Consider the following 17,975-nt stretch of genomic DNA (forward strand, 5'->3'; position numbering starts at 1 on the left):
ACTACAGTGGATAAAACAAAATTGGGGCAATGAATCTGCAGGGTAATTAATGATGATAAGTACGATGAGTTATAATGATGTGTTTTCTGAAAGATAAACCTTCTTCAAGTTAGTAACAAAGCATTTAGCGTGTGTGTGTGTGTGTGTGTTTGTGTGTGTGCGCTTATTTGGTACAGAAGAAATGAAGAAACAGAGAGGATGGGGTATGAGTAAAGATAGAAGACTAAAAATGATATCAGTGAACGTCTCTGGGGGGGGGGGGGGGGGAGCACAATGCCACCGTGATCGAGGATGACAGCTTCCTGTTTTTAATTGCCATGGTTGCTGTTGCTTAGCACCTGGGGGGACAGGAATGAGGCTGATACAGATAGTCTCTAATGAGTATTAATCTAATCATGCACAGACACAAATATAGCCAACGCTCATAATCACGTAAACCCCCCAAACTCTGCCATTTAGGTGGGGGGTTATTAACGGATCTTAAAAATTGTACTGCTAAAAAAAGCGTCCCTTTGAAATGGAGAGGAAAAAAAACAAGTTGAAAAATCCAATATTTACCTAACACAGTTCAAAAACATCCAATTATTGCAGGTTCATCAAACCGAGGCGAGAGAAAACGTCATAGGTATCTTGTGGGAGAGCAAAAAAAGTTGAGTTTGGTTAAGTCAAACCATAATCCAAACCAGAATGCCGTCCTCAAATTTACCAGTGCAGTATCTAATAAAAGCGGGAGACATTTAGCATCCCGTATTAAAAAATAAACAGCAATAGATATGAGGTATTCGGTGTCTGCGGCGGCCTTGCAGGTCTTTTCACATTTGCTGGCAGACTGTAAATATCTTTTCACAGGCACAATGATCTAACGGAACAGCGATCTCCAGCTTTGAGCGCAGTAGTGCATGCTGGGGTTTTTATTTCTTTATAAGTCTCATTTAGCCGCGTTGGTTTATTCATAACTTTCACTCTCTTGATTTTTATGAGAGGACAAAAAGCCAAACAACCAGGAGGAATAGCACCCCCAAATACCCGCCGTGTGTTATTGAATTGTAAATAAACCAAGAAAAAGCCCATCATTCTGAAACAAGGGTGAGGAGAGCACTGGCTTCTGAAACCGAATGAATGTGAGCTCAATTCTTGACCTGTCAGGATTGTTTGTTGTGTTTTTTCACACTGTTAATTCATTTACAATGCAGATTGAGAGTATGGTCATTAAGGTGCTGACTATACATGAGTAATGCACCGCATCTGTACCTGTTCCCATGTCAAAGAACTTTGGAAACGAGCCGTCTAATTATAGCGATTAGTATTTTGGAAGCAGTTCCGAGCCCACGGTCCGGCCTTAACAAATGAAGGCTGGGATTATCCAAACAAATAGGATGCCTGCCATCTCGTTTTACATGCCAACACTGTTAGAATCACAATGAAAGTGCTGGTATGTGTTTGTGATGTTTTTAAAATTCTGAAATCTGCAACAACGGTGACATTTGACCCTAATAAAAATTCTTAGATTTAAGGGCACAGTCCGCCATTGAAGATTGCCATTCACTGTAGGGTCAAAGGACAGTTTGTGCAGCAATATATTGATATATTTAAATACAGATCAGATTTTGGTCTACTGTTTCATAAGAGCATTTACATTTGAATAAATCTACCTGTACGGTTGGCTTCCACCAGCTGAAACGCAAAGAAGACTAGTCTTTGCAGCAAGTTCAAGTTTGGTGAACAAGATATTAGACCAACAGATGATCTAAAGGTCACAGTGAACAGTTAGCACAGTGGTTTATTTTAACATTCTAAATCAACAATAGGATATGATGTCAGTCTAGGATTTATAGAGCTATTTAATAAATAATAAATGACAAAAAATAACCAGTTAAAAATGTTTAATTACACTAAAGACATAAATATGTACAGTTTTCCTAAGCAGTTTTCAAATGTAGATAGTCCCATCACAAACTCACACTATTGGTTATGAAAAAAGAAGTTTATTCAGGTGTGCTACTAGTAGCCTATACTTCTTTTAAACTAAAAATAAGAATATATACTTTGAGGCTACTTTTTATCTAATTCTCAGAAATATACTTAAAATTACACTTAAGTATACTTGACTTTGAGAGAAGTCTAATTATATTTGGCCTATACCTGTAATCAATCTTTTAATCAATATATAGGCTACTTAAAAGTATATTTAATTATTCTAAGTATACTTAGCTTGTAGTTGTGTAGTTGTGTTTACACTTTTGATTGATATTAAATACTTTTTTTCACATAGTTTTACATATTGTCTTTATAAAGAAAACAGATATGTTCCTAATTATCAGTAGGTGAATTTTTGTGTTGCCCGCTGGTAGCGCACATAGGAATTTATTTACTCTTTCTCCGCCATTGACAGAATTTTCCGTCATTTATGGCACAATGCTTCTTGACGGAATTTTCCAGCGATCCAGTTTTCCAATGTTATACAGTAGTGGATGCTATTATGCATCTTCTGAAAGAGAGAATCCAGAATCCTCTGGATCAAAACACAGGCGAAGAAGAAGCAGAAACAAGAAGTATTGCTTACACACATGCGATCATCAAACATTAAGGGTACTATCATATATTTTTTGCTAGTTTCAGCCCGGCGCAGTTATCGTTTTCACGTCCTGTGCCAGTATGTTTAAATAGCAAATGCATTTGTGCCCATGGGCGTGTTGGTCTGAAAACAAAGTTGTGTTCAGGAGCATGGTAGGCGCATTACTATTTTGAGGCAAATAGACTGCGCTGTTGACCAACTGAAAGCTGGTCTACAGTCAATGGTGCAATATTTGTTTTGTTATTTAAAGAGCTTGTTAGTAATATGCGCCTATATGCGTGTGGTACCAGATGAGATTCTGGTTGGTTTATTACACGTTACGCCCAAAACATACCCATTACTCATTAAGAGAATAGGGACAACCTCTTTAGACAATGCACGGGGGGGGAACCGACCATCCGGGTTCCAGGCAACCCGTTCCAGGAAAACCTTTCCCAACCTTCTACCCGTGAAAGTGCACTTGAAGGGCAGTCAAACCCCAGACTTCCCACCCGTGAACTCGTACTAGATCGATGTACTCCCAGTTACGGGTTCTGCCGTCACATAGCCCACGAGACAACAATGGCAGCCCCTACAGATGCGTTGTTTATGCAAGTGCACGATAAAATAAAAGGTATAACAGCTTCTCTTGCCTTATGCGCCGTTTTCCTCCTCTGTTTCTCCAAATAAGCAAGGAGTAAGCACCTTTGGCGATATATAAATAATTAATGAGCGTAAGCCCTGTACGGTCCGCCATGTTGGTTTGTTTACACTTTTAAGCAGTTTGACGTGATTTTCCTGGAACGCTACAAAGTCGTGAGTTGTGATTTGAAATCGTGACTTACGGGCTCAAAAACCTGCCTGGAACGCAGCATTAAACTAGCAAAAGTGGATTTGGACACGCCCTAAGTGCACTTGCGCCGTGTGCTTTAGACCATGCGCTTAGATAATTAAAATAGGGCCCTAAAGGTGGGGTATCCATTTTTTCAGCTACACTGTTTGGAATTTAGTTGGGCTGATACCAACAACAAACGTCTAACCAGTCAGCATTAGGGGGCGTATGACAGTCGTGGATACAGAACGAGCAAGAGGGAGATTTGGAAAAAGAAAAAAAAAACACGCAGAAAGAGAAATGAGACACAATACAAAAGAGCTTAAAAGAATATCACTGGAATGAAGGTTTATGATTGGGCAAGTGCTTTAGCAAGTGATCATCGTTCTGAATCAAAAACGCAACAAAATTTACAAGTATACTTGCAATATTAAACTACTGAACTAGTATTTTACTGAGATACTTCAAAGTCAACTATGCTACTAGTATTTAAATTGTAACAGTATACCTATAATTTCACTTGTAGTGTAGTTACTGTACAAATGAAAAACGTAGTTGTAAACTAGTTAAGTTTACTACGTTACACTTAAATTGTAACAGTATTTCACAATATTACAGTTTTTACTGTATTTTTGTTCAAATAATTGAAGCCTTAGTGAGTGTAAGAGATTATTTTAAAAACAAAATCTTGCAGACTTTTTGAATGGTAGTGTTGCTACTTGTAGCGATCCTTACATATTACGCTAAAATAAGATGACATTTTAACACAAAAACAATTACACACTTTAATGTATATTTGCACTGTTTTTTAACATAACGGGATAACCTGGAACAAGAACGGTCTTCATTTTTGTGCAGCCATCAACCTCAATCCATGGATGCTCCTATAAGCACTAACTATTAGCAACTGCATTGTCACTTGTTTATTGCCTCTCATTTTGCTTCATTTCCGAATGTGCAATTTACCTCATATTAAAAAGATGCCTACCTCCCTTCCCCTGGCATTAAAGCTCTCTTTTACATCCTTACACCTCACGATCATGAGTGAGTGGCTAATTGGTAAAAACCACCACTAAAGAGGCTAATCTTAGCAGTGTTTAGCATGAAACAAAAGGCTCCATTAGCGAATGATTGGTTAAAATAATAGTAACGCAAAGTGCCCAGCTTGCTTAGGTGTATTTATATTGATTATGCAACCTCAATTTCCTGGAGTGAAAAGAAAGAAATAAACAATAATTGCTAGCATTTTTTTTTTTTTAGCATTTGTCGCACAGGCAATTATTAAATAGCACTTTAGCCATTCGGTTAGAAAGAAAATAGCACTTAGGACATCTGTTTGGTCACCACAATGGCCCTTATAAGGTTGGGATTATCTCTCCGATGAGTCTTGTCTATGCGTGTAGTTTCATTCCGTGGTCATTTCGGTGATGTGGACCATCCATTTGCCTCTTTTCATTTCCATAATTGTTTTCAGAGCGCGAGGCTGTCCCGCTCTTTGCCGAGGACTAGGTGTGGACTAATGGACGCTAGATTGGATTCTGCCTTTATACATGGTGAAATGATTTCTTCTTCATTCTCTGTGCTGGATCACGTCTCTCTTTTGGACTCATGAATAATGGATGGATTTAAAGCGTTGCCCTGCCCAGGCTCTCTCTTATTGAAATCTGTGCTCAGAGAGGTGCTTATTTACTGAGACTGATCCCACATCATTTGTGTCAGTTTCTATGCTCCTCTGCTCTGGCTTTCTCACAGTCGGTCTTTCGCTCTCCCTATGCTGCCCTCCATCTCTTTCTGAGAGTCTCTTTCTGTTTATGACCCTATTCATTCCCTTACAGTCTCCTCATAGGCCTCTCTTGCTCATGTCTCTCTCTTATTAAATAGCCACAAGTCTTTGAAATGTGTCCTATCTTTGGTTGCACTATTAAAACTGCATGAAATCAAAAGAGCTTTGTGGCTTTTAGTCCATTGCTGAGTTCGGAACTGCATACTTGCATACTACTATTTCTGCCATAGAAAGATATGATAAATGTAGTATGAGTAGTATACAAGTATGCGGTTCCAAATTCAGCACGTCTATAAGCTTTGAAGCCTCTACTATACATGCATATATGTGACTTCAACCCTCAAGTCGTGTGACTTTACTCTCTTTATGTTCAAAGTCAAATGATGTATGTGTAAAATAACAATAGCAAGCTCATTTCAAAATGTGCCACTTTTTCTAAGTTTCTCTGAGTAAATCAAACTGCTGTTCAAAAGTTTGGGGTCAGTAAGATTTTCTAATGTTTTTGAAAGAAGTCTCTGCTCACCAAGTCTGCATTTATTTGTTCTAAAATGCAGTAAAAACACTAATACTGTGAAATGCTATAAGAATTTTTTTAATCGTTTTCTATTTTTTACATTTTTAAAAAAGTGCTATTTTAAAATGGTGCTCAAGAAATATTTCTTACTATTATCAATGTGGAAAATGCTTAGCCTACGAGTCATGGTGTCTACATGCATGTCATACCCAAGTTTAATAGATCCATATCACACAGTGTGATAATGTAATGATCTTATAGGATTGCTAAAATCGTGCAGTGTATCCTGGGCTTTAAGTATCATTAGCAAAGCATGCTGGGAAATAGAAATCCCAGCCCAGATTTAGTTAGACTTAAGTTAGTCTAAAATAAAAGAAATAAGTTCTTAAAACTCAAAACAACGAAACAGTTCAGTTTACTTAAAATATATCAGTTCTGTGAACTTAAAAGGAAAACAAAGTGCTAAAAACTTATAAAAGTTAATTTGACTGAACTAATTTAAGTTTGTCCAACTCAAACCAATTAATTAATCACAAACTGCACTACTCCAAAATGTACCCTTAAAATAGCAACAGCACATAGCAAATCATGACTCATGGCTGTAATGTAAATGTTTTGCTATTTTAAAATAAGGGACAAGCCCTTCAGCACAACTTCCTGTTTTAATACATAAAAGGAAAAAAGCACTAGTAAAGCAATTTCTGTAATGCTGTCTTAAGCTGTTGCAACTAATAAGCTTTGTAAGCCTTGCATTGAATTTCTTCCAAGCAAAATAAGTCAATACAAGTTGTCCCTTTCCGCAGCATGACGCACAATGAACGGTACAATTACCCTTTGCTCATTGTTGCTTTTCATAACCACATCCAGCGTTTTATGTGACAGTCCCTGCATTGTCTTCACTGAAGAGCCTCTGCATCGAAGCCTCACATGTCCTTTCTAATCATGCGACTGCGTATTTCATGCTCTACAAACATTTACCACACTGACTGAGCCATAAAAGCAGATCCCATATCAATGAATGTAACTAGACTTGTTCCCCTGAGAAACCATTGTTATCAAGTCACCTTCCTTGGGCATCTCCCCTTGAACTTTTAGTGTAAATGCACCACGCTAACCTGGGAATTATCTTCTGAAGAAATGTACCACAATACCACGAGAGTCCTATCTCTTCATGGCTGAAGCTTTTATGGCTTTTTTCTTCCTTTCTTTCATCTTGTCCCCTTCATTTTCCCTGGAAATAACAGCTTCCATTTAGTCTGCCCTGCTCTTATGCAGAGTCGATCAGACCCAGCCTTAATGAAATGCTGCTACCCAGAATCCCTCTCACTGGTGGAATCAGGACCCAGGGCCATTACTTGGCTGTCTTCGGGAAAAAGGCACATCTACATAAGTTATTTCATTATCTCCCTAGGCTGTGAAAGAGGTAGCGGCGTACTCACTCGCTCTATCTCTCCGCGTAGATTGCACCATGGGGAGGTCATTGGAAAGCCGGTGGAATTATCTGCAAAATAAGGGGAGGCATTCTTTAATGGTGTCCCAGTCCAAATATTTAAAATGATCACCTAAACTTCCATTCGGCTCTTCCATTTCGGCTGATAGAGCTCAAGTGAGTTTGTCTTCATCTTGCCAGCAGCTTACAGAAGAAATTGGTGCGAGTGTGTGTGTTTGTGTGTGTGTGTGTTTTTGCACATCACACTGCCAGCAAGAAAATAAGGAAAACTCTGCATTGCCTTTCTCGTGAGACTTGACCATAACAATATAATGGAAATCAGCAACAAGAGTAGCTTGTTGTGAAATAAAAATAAATTAATAATGTACAAAATGGGACGCATGGCAAAAACAATATTCGTAATCTTTATTTTTGTCTTGTTTTGGGGATTTTTTTGTTTTGGGAAAAAAAAAAAACATAACATTTACTGCACAAGCTGTTAAGACTTGTTTTCAGAGAACATCGCTTGAACTAAATTTTAAAAATTAATTTTTTTGTACTCTGTTCTTTTTTATTGAGCATAAATCTGACCAAATTTACCAAGGGTTATAAACTAAAAACAGACTGACTCTCAAATTAGTTCTTTTAAAATATGTTTCCATAGACCCTTTTCACATTTCCGGGTTTCTCGGAAGTCGTCATATTTGGGTAAAATTCTACTGCCATTGAATGAGAGAATACATTAAATATATATTTTTTTATGTTTCCATTTGCTCAAATAGCAAAAGAAAAACTCCACAATAGTGTTTCCACAACTTTCAAAAAGAGGAAAAAAATAGAGAGCGATTGATAATGGCAGTCAGAAGAGAGAAATGTCATTTTTACCATCACTCCCATAGCTGTTGTATTAGAAACACCCTCACAGCAGCATTAATTATTAATTTTTTTTTTTTTGTAATTTGATGTAAGGGTAATATAATACTATAGTGTTATAAATGTACATACATTAAAAAAAAAAAAAGAAACTATAAAAAACTATAAAAAACGATTTACGATATTGATGACCGTTAAAACGTGTCATCACAGTCTGTGAAAAGGGTCTATAGTTTTTATTGGAAAACAAGACAAAACTATTGAATTATTTAAAAAGTTGTTAACTTCAGGCAAAGTCTTAAAAACGCAAAGCTCATGGGACGAGGTGATGAAAAAACATTGCAAGATGCAGAATAATGACCAAAATATATCAAATGACCAAAATATCGCAAATATTCAGGGTGATTGGGTTTTTTAAGATGAATTAGAAAAAGTTCCCCAATCAACCTGATTTCACCCTATCTGTAATAGGTCTACTTTTTTTTTTTCATTTGCAAAGGCAATTTGAAGTCTAAAAGAAATGTTTTATTGAAAGTGGCGATTTTTTTTATTTATTTATTTATTTTTACAAAAGTCAGTGGTGGAGCTTTTAAGTATCGAAGATTGTGCCCAGTTCAGACTACACAATATTTTTGTCGGTTACAATAGTCACTGTTTCAGATTATGTGATTTTGACTCCTAAAATCTTATTGTGTTATGGACAAGAAACATTGTTGCTTGAAATGTTGCTACCCGACCATTCACCGCTTGCCGTTTTAATAACATGCGTGCTGTAATCAAGAAGGCGGGACTATCGACTGACAGGACGTGCCATGAGCGTAAACAATCGCTACCGAATGGAGTGTTTTGCTCTCTTGTCAAAAAAGCCCAAAAAATAAAGAAAACATGACAGTGGACACATATCTGGATTGCATGAAGAGGACAGTATAGACTGTCAAAGAGAACTGAGGTAAAATATTGTTTTTATTTGACCTTTTTTCACTCAGTTACGGTAATCCCTCGAGAAAACATCATAAAAAAGGAGTATTAATGAGTATTAATTCCACCTAGCAGGAACAATACCATTGTCTCTCTTTCATTTCCGCACATTTGAAAGCATGTACAAAGGCACTTCTGTGCTCCTATTGGCCAGTGTCACACATGTGACGGAACTCGTCGTGTTAGTCCTTCTGTCGTGACGTCGTGAAGCGCCGCAGACTCGACATCGGTTGTCGTCCAGTATGACACACTACACAAGTTGAAACGATCAAATCTTGCGTCCCGACACCCATTGTTGTTTAGGAATCCCCATGACACCCTACGTCAAGCAGCTTGTGCCAAAATCGGGCTAAAATCATATAGTCTGAACCGCGCATTAGAGAGTTTATCACACTGACAGTCTAACAGCATGATATATATTGACACTGAATGACCGTGATTTTAACAGTAAAAGACTGTAGAAATGCTGCGGTGAAAAACTGTTAATTGGTTTACAGAAAGTTTCCGAACTATATACGGTGAATAACTCTAATATGTAGATCTAATGGTACATTTAATGTAATTTTATGGTAAAATACCGTTAAATGCTCAGTTTTTGGAAGAGAAAAATTACAATTAATTGTAAAATTTACAGTGAAAAAACGTAAATTGGGTCCTAAAATCATTAGGTTGGTAAATTAACATTATATCAGTTAATGAAATACGTTATTTTACCGTAAATTTAACAGATTTTTTTTTTTACGTTGCTACTGTATTTTTTACGGTAAAGTTCTGGCAACCACAGCTGCTGTTTTTTTACCGTAAATTTTACTGGGATATTTTTTACAGTGCACCATCAAAGCTAAAACCAAAACTACAAGAAAATCTTGACAAGCTAATCAGCTAGTCAGCCTCCAGACTCAATAGTACTTCGCTACCAGAACTACAACATGAAATGGTGATCAAAATACCATTTCTGAAGTGTTTAGTCATAGCTAAATCTCTCCAGGAGGACTGAGCCAAGCACAGAGCTAAAAGACAATCCTCCTGGTAGCAGAGAGAAACAGCATGTTTTGCACTACGGAGCGTGGAGGCTGGCTCCGCGCTGCAGTTGGCTTTACAGATAAGTGAGAACAGACCCATCAGATACCAACTGCCAAGAGCAAGTTCTGCCGTGAAGCTGGCACTTTCTACATGTACGCCTGAGGAAAGACATAGAAGGCACAACCTATGCAAATGAGGATTCATTAGTCAGTGTATGGGGAAGTGTTTGTGTATGTAGAACAAGCAAAGGGTTTGTACCGAGGTAAACGCATGCACGAGTGGGTGATCTTTCTTGCCTGAGCGAGCCTGTGCATCCTTGCATGCGTACGTCTTCCATTTCCTCTGATCTGTGACCATTCCCTTTGATTCGGACACGGTGATCCGGCTTAAACGTGAAGCAAACACAGGATTAGGCCTCAGCCGCACAGATAACGCGCTGATCAAAGTGCCCTCTGAGCGCCTACAGAGGGAGCGAAAATATGTTAAAGAAAACAGCGTGCTCGCCTCAATCCGCATTTTATCTCCACTCAGACAGGTGGAGATCACCCCCACCCCCCTTCATTCCAGAACTTTCGGTGGCTGGCGGAGAATATACTTCCGCAATCAATCTTTTTATGCCAACTCTCTGGCAGCTCGAGATGAAACAAAACCAATGTGATTTCTGATGAGCTTCTATTTTAGCCTTGTTGTCTTTGCTTTTCTCACACTCTCTGAAACGTGGAATCGCACGTTCGACTGTGTTACATGGCCCTGTACAGTACAGACTGCAGTTCCTGCTGGGTGGTTTATTTCAAGACATGCCGCTAACAGCTCTTGTCATCTTTTCTATCTCTACTCGTATGGTTCTGGTGGGGGGTCTTGGCCCAGGCCCAAAATTGCGCACTTTACTGTGGACGAGTGTCCTGTGGCACTTGTTTGTCTGTACATTTTGTTATTTTATGACTCAAAAGGTTCTTGTGCGCCTGCAGTGGAAGCCTGTACTGGTGTGAACTAACAGCTGTTTCGCTAATCGATTCATTTGTCAATTATTTCTTCAAATTCTTTTTTAAAAGCGCGTTATTCCACATCTTGCCAAGTTCTTTACTTCAAATAAAGTGCAAAATGAAGCCTATGAAAAACAAGTGAAAATGTATGAATGTTAAGAAGAATAATTTAAACCTTAATTCAACTTCTGTCAAAAAATATTTCATCAAAGTGAATAACCGCACTCCCTTTCTCAGTGGCATTCTGTTAGATAGATACGAATGCACGCACACGCTTCACAAAGTCTTTGAAATTTAACATTGACTCGTTTGCCATGAGGACAAGCAGTTTTGTGAAATGGAAATACTTGCGTGACTTCAAATGTATAATATTTACTGTTGGGAAACTGTGGGAAAACACCTATAAAACATAATAAAAAGCATAAGCACCTCTGTCAAAGCACTAGGTGCATCGACTTGGCCGTATAAAAATAAATTCTTATGAACTTCTTTGAAATTTTTAATATAAAGGGGTCATATGGTTGGACTTTTTGGGTCATGGACTTTTTCCCTCTGCAGATTGCTGTGGCTATGGAAGTTTTTAAAGATTTCTCTTCTACAGAAATGCAGTTTTTCAATAGCGTACTATGTACAAAGACCCAACTAACTGACAATGAAATTCATTTTCATTCTTTATCAACCTGTTCCCAACAGTCTATGTGACAGTGTGTCACCAAAGTGAATTCTGAAGTGGACCGCAAGGGTTTTGTGCCCTTCAGGGTCCTTGATGATTCATTCCAGGAGGTCGCTGATTGAATGACAATACTTTAACTGATTTATCCCTAAGCACCAAACTGCATGAACAGACAAGAGTCCAAATCAAGGGTTGATGCACCCAAATGAGTCAGACTGAGCTTTCAACTGTTTTAAAGGGGTCCTTGATTATGATTTCACTTTTTTAACCTTAGTTAGTGTGTAATGTTGCTGTTTGAGCATAAACATCATCTGCAAAGTTACAAAGTTCAATGCAAAGGGAGATAACACCGTTACTGACAATCGTCATTTTGGCTGCGTGAGATTCTCCAGCTTTGTTGTTGTTGAGCAAACGAAGCGTGAGCTGTTAAAGCTCCGCCCTCATCTGGAAAGGGGTCTGGGAGCAGCAGATCATTTGCATTTAAAGGGACACATACAAAAACTGAGTGTTTTTGCTCACACCCAAATAGGGGCAAATTTGACAAACTACAATAAATGATCTGTGGGGTATCTTGAGCTGAAACTTCACAGACACATTCTGAGGACACCACAGACTGATATTACATCTTGTGAAAAGGGCATCCCTTTAAAAGGACAGTTCACCCAAAAATGTTACTTTTGACATTATTTTTTCACTTTTATGTTGTTCCTTTCATTTTTTGAGCTTGTCAGGAATGTCTCTTTTTACTCATGTGGAAAAAAGGCAGGATGTTCTTAAAAAAAATAATCTTTTGTGTTCAACAAAAGAAAAAAGTCAAACATGTTTAGAAAGACATTAGAGTGAGTAAATGATGACAGAATGTCCATTTTTTAGGAGAACTATCATGTTAAAATACATTTTAACCATCCATCCAGGGCATGACATGGGCAGTCCTTTCTCCACCTCGCTGATTGATGTGTCCACCATTGATGTATACTAGTCCTCATTTATGCTGGTCGAGTCGAGCCTAATTAAAATATTTCCTTCGCACAGCTCAAATGCGTTTGTCGATGTGGAGAAGAAGTGGTGCGTGCCGACATGCTCTGCAAGTGCTTGTGACGTCTTGACAGGGAGCCTTGAATCCATCCATGCAATGCTAACTTTCACTGAGTTCTTTGATTTCAGTACTTCTTGGAGCAGTGGCAGGAAGCTCAGCTAAAAATCAACTCCGATCTGCATCAACCTAGACAGAGTTTTAACAAGAGAGAGGTCTGAGATGTAAATCATCCCGGTGATATTACAATAATCTTTGTTATACCGTACATTTGCATTACATTATACCAATAACGACATCATGATTATATAAAGGTTCAGACTGTCTATTCTTTGTCCCAGTAGTCTTGGACTTTATATATGCATGTATCACTGTTGATATTGTTTAGAAAACTGCTGCCATTTTAATTCAATTCTATGTTCTGTATCTTTTCACCTATTTCACAAAAGTACTATTTATTTCTTATAGTGTAAAACTAAAATGACCGAGTAGACCTTTAAACAAAAATGAAAACTTCAGAGTTTGTCAAAGTGAGGGTATTCATGAGAGATCATGGGGTCTAGAGATATAAAAAATGGATGTTTTGTAGAAAACAAAAACATATTGTAACATTTCAACTAGTCTGAACCTCAGATGGCACACATACAAACAGCTCACAGTCTGTGCACTGACTGTCCAATGCATTTTGCACACAAAACTTGAAAACACAAGCTCCTATCAGATTGCACAGGTTATATCAGTCATTCTGATAACAAAATTGTGTCCATAAGAAAGTGTTTGGCAGGTTAGGTCAATTTACTAAGGTTTGCCAGGTTAGTGGTAAAAGAGATTACTCTCTTGTTTTATGAGGTAATCACAACATGTCATAAATAAAACCTTCACAAAATATCATGCAACAAAACAAACTCTAATTGGTCAATGTGCATGTCAGTGGGCGGTTCTTAGCGAGAATAAGCTACAGTGAGGAATAGACTTTATGCCAAGATAAAATTCTGGCCAAATGAGACTGCATTTCCACTAAACTTTGATAAACCACAAGAGAGCAAGAATCATTTGAAATCTTACCGGAAGCAAAGCCCACAAACATTGTTTATCACCATAATAATCAGAGGAGCTGTATATTTATAACTATATTCAATGCTGGTCACAGCTTTCCCTTTCTGAACAATTCAATTCTCATTATAAGCAATGTGAGACGAAAGCTGGAGATGTGGAGAAATCGAGGAGGAGAGAGAGTGGCCACTGAGTGATATCTTGGGCTACAGAGCCACTTAGCAGACAGAAAGGGAATAGCAGAGGCTGAATCAGAAGAAAGATGGAGGTGATCATCATTTTGGGACCCCAGTTTTCTTAGAGGTGATTTCATTGTTTATACTGTATCTGTATTTTGTTGCTCACAAATAAATCTGTTAGGATGGATATCAGGATGGAAAGAGAATGAGATGCTTGTTTGATTATCGCTAAACTTATCAAATACGTCCCAAAGAAAGTGTATTAAGAAAGACTAGCATTCATTATAACCTTCCCTTCCCAACTTTCTATATTTATTACCCCACTATTCTAATCAGTCCTGCAATGCTGCCTTCAGATGAATCACCAAATCCTAATTCCACAAAATAAACCTAAAGCAAGCATCACTATTATTATGGTTTGTTCTTATTATTATCATTCTGCACAAAAACTTAGTGCTGTATTGTGCCACGGACATGAATGATACCCAAAATCATGTGTGCTATTGAGAATAGGTGTTCTATTACTTTTTGAAATAATCAGATTTATTGTTCTCATAAAATGAGCAAAATATCTCATAGATTTATACATAAAAGTGGCCACTCACACATCTAGGGATCAGAACAACAGAGCAGGGGCCTCAACAAGTGGTCCATATTGATGCTGGTGGGAATCTGACAGTTATTTTTATATCTTAAACAAATTTTGGGTGAAAAATTAAAATGTGTTAAACAAAATTACAATGTTAAGTTCAAAATGGGTCAGTAAGATTTTTTTCACATTGTTAGAAATTTTTTTAAATCTTCTTCTTTTGAACCATCTATTCATTAAAGAATTGTGAAAAAAAATCTTAATTTTTTTTTTTAACATTTATAATAATAAGAAATGTTACTTGAGCAACAAATCAGCATATTACAATGATTTCTACGGAAGGGGATTAGGGCCAAGCAATGATAAAAAATATAAAACCATCTCGAGATTAAAGTTGTTCAATTTCGAGAAATAAAGTCAAAATAAAATGTTGAGAATAAACTCATTAAATTATGTGAAAAAAAATCGTTAAATTTTGAGAAAAAAAAGTAGAGATAAAATGTTGAGAATAAACTCGTTAAATTATGTGAAAAAACTCGTTAAATTTTGAGAAAAAAAAGTAGGGATAAAATGTTGAGAATAAACTCGTTAAATTACGAGAAAAAAGTTGTTAAATTACGAGAACAAATTTGTTAAATTATGAGAAAAATGACGTTAAATTTCATGAAAAAAGTGGAGATAAAATGTTGAGAATAAACTTGTTAAATAATGAGAAAAAAGTTGTTAAATTACGAGAACAAATTTGTTAAATTATGAGAAAAATGTTGTTAAATTTCGAAAAAAAAGTTGAGATAAAATGTTGAGAATAAACTCGTTAAATTACGAGAAAAAAACTCAATAAATTTCGAGAAAAAAGTCTAGATCAAATGTTGAGAATAAACTCATTAAATTATATTATTATTATATAATCAATAAGTTTTTTTTTTTAATTTAACAAATTTGTTAACAACTTTTTTCTCGTAATTTAACGAGTTTATTCTCAACATTTTATCTCAACTTTTTTCTCGAAATTTAGCGACATTTTTCTCATAATTTAACAAATTTGTTCTCGTAATTTAACAACTTTTTCCTCGTAATTTAATGAATTTATTCTCAACATTTTATTTTGACTTTTTTCTCTAAATTTTACGAGTTTTTTCTCTAAATTTAACAACTTTAATCTCAAGATGGTTTTATTTTTTTATTATTGCTTGGCCCTAATCCTCTTCTGTAGATTTCTGAAGGATCATGTGACACTGAAGATTGGAGTAATGATGCTGAATATTCAGCTTTGCCATGACAGGAATAAATTACATTTTAAAATATATTAAAATAGAAACAGTTATTTTAAATTGCAATAATATTTTACAATATTCCTAATTTTACTGTATTTTTATCAAAATAAATGCAAAATTGGTGAGTCTTCTTTCATTAAACATTAAAAAACCCAACCCTAAACATTTGAAAAGTAGTGTACATATACTGAACTCCTTATACAGTATGGACAATATGTCTGGCTTGGTGTGTCAAGATATAGCTTTTTTTTTTTTTTTACTCAATTGGTTATGAGCTTGATCACTTAACCTTACACTGACAATCATTTTAGGCCCAACCACCACTCTGCATTTACAGATCTCAGTCTCTGACCTGGTTTGCTTACAAATTGAGCGCTGACTCAACCAGATGAGTCAGACTATGCAACAGCACAGTGTATTTATTTGTGACTGCTGCTGCGCTGCAGGGGCGATGCAGAAAGGTTGAGAACGTGGGCGTTGTTTGTGCGTATTTGTTTATTATTCATAATCACTCTGTCCCACAGAGTTGTTCATGGGTACCGTACTCCACGAGGGCCTGTACTACTGGTCAGGAGAGGACGTGACCCTCACAGCACTCTCTAAATTAGGAATCAATAGGATCAAATTAACAATCAGCCGGACAAGGGAAAATTAAGTCTTGCGGTGGAGATTCGTTTTACTGCCTACATGATTAATCGCAACCTTCATGTCATTCCAAACCTACATGACTTTCTTTCTTCTGTAAAACACAAAAAGAGAATGTTTAGGTGAATATCTTTTAAATATAATATAAACAGTCCATACGACTCATTCGGTATAATAATCTTAAGGCATATGATAGATTTGGAAATTTATCTATTCACTGAAAATATTGCAAGTCGGTGAAAAAAAAACGTTTATTCTCAAAAATTCTGGGAATCAGCAGTTCAAATCATTTTGGAAGTTTCTTATATTAGAATAGAACTACATGTTTGTTTAGGTAGCAACATTCTGAAACACCAATTTCCTTAGTAATATCCTAAACGGTATGACCTTCACGTCTATTGCGATCTCAGAATTCAGGCCAGCTGATAATGCCTAGAATATCAAAATCAAAATTCAGGCGGTAGATCTTTCTCTTATTTGGCACCTAAACTCTGGAACAATCTTCCTAGCATTGTTCAGGATGCAGACACACTCTGTCAGTTTAAATATAGACTAAAAACGAATCTCTTTAACCTGGAATACACATAACACATTATCAATTTATATTTTCAAATCCGTTAAAGGATTATTAGGCTGCATAAATTAGGTCAGCCGGAACCGGGAACACTTCTTATAGCACCAGATGTACTCGTTACATCAGAAGAAGAATGGCATCATGTGAGACCAAGGACCTACGCCTTGACACGACCACAACGCAGCCCTGAAGTATCAGCAGAGATCGAGTTAACTGGATCATCCATTATAAAGGCCTCATCAACACGACAACCAGTGGCGCAGCTCCTCAACAACCGTCCATAGCGGCGTGATGAATACGATCCTCAACTGGATGGAACTGAAATAAATACTTTGAATGTTGCAGCACTGTTCGCAAGAGGAGACTAACTGTTCACTGTTAACCCACCAACTAAGCCTGGTTTCTCCCAAGGTTTTTTCTCCATTTTAACACCTATTTGCCACTTGTTTGCCACCTGATGTCACCTGTTGGAGTTTGGGTTCCTTGCCGCTGTCGCCTTTGGCTTGCTTAGTTGGGGACACTTGACATTTGACTTGACATTTGATATTCAACAGTGCTTTGATCTGCCTGCATTGACACTATTCTTTAAGAGCTGCTGTGCAGCCAAAATAATGCACCAGTTATCAATGTAAAGCTGCTTTGACACAATCTACATTGTAAAAAGCGCTATATAAATAAAGGTGACTTGACTTGACTTGACTGCAAAATGATTATTTAAACAACTTTACAGTTCAAATAAAAAATAAAAAGTTTTATAAAATGATAAACATCACATTTCAGCCAAATAAGTTATGTACAATGTGTTATATATAATTGGTCTGAACAAAAACATAAGACGGGTGAAAAGGTGACGAGTTTGCAGGTTTGATCTTGACATCTGCCCTAACTTTCTTTGCATCTTCTTGAGAAAAGTAACAATTCCTGAATGAATAATTCAGGAGTGAGTCAATGAATCGTTTTATCCAGTTCACAAACTTCACATTCAT

This window comes from Chanodichthys erythropterus, chromosome 22 (genome assembly GCF_024489055.1).
Source record: "Chanodichthys erythropterus isolate Z2021 chromosome 22, ASM2448905v1, whole genome shotgun sequence".
Taxonomy (NCBI): Eukaryota; Metazoa; Chordata; class Actinopteri; order Cypriniformes; family Xenocyprididae; genus Chanodichthys; species Chanodichthys erythropterus.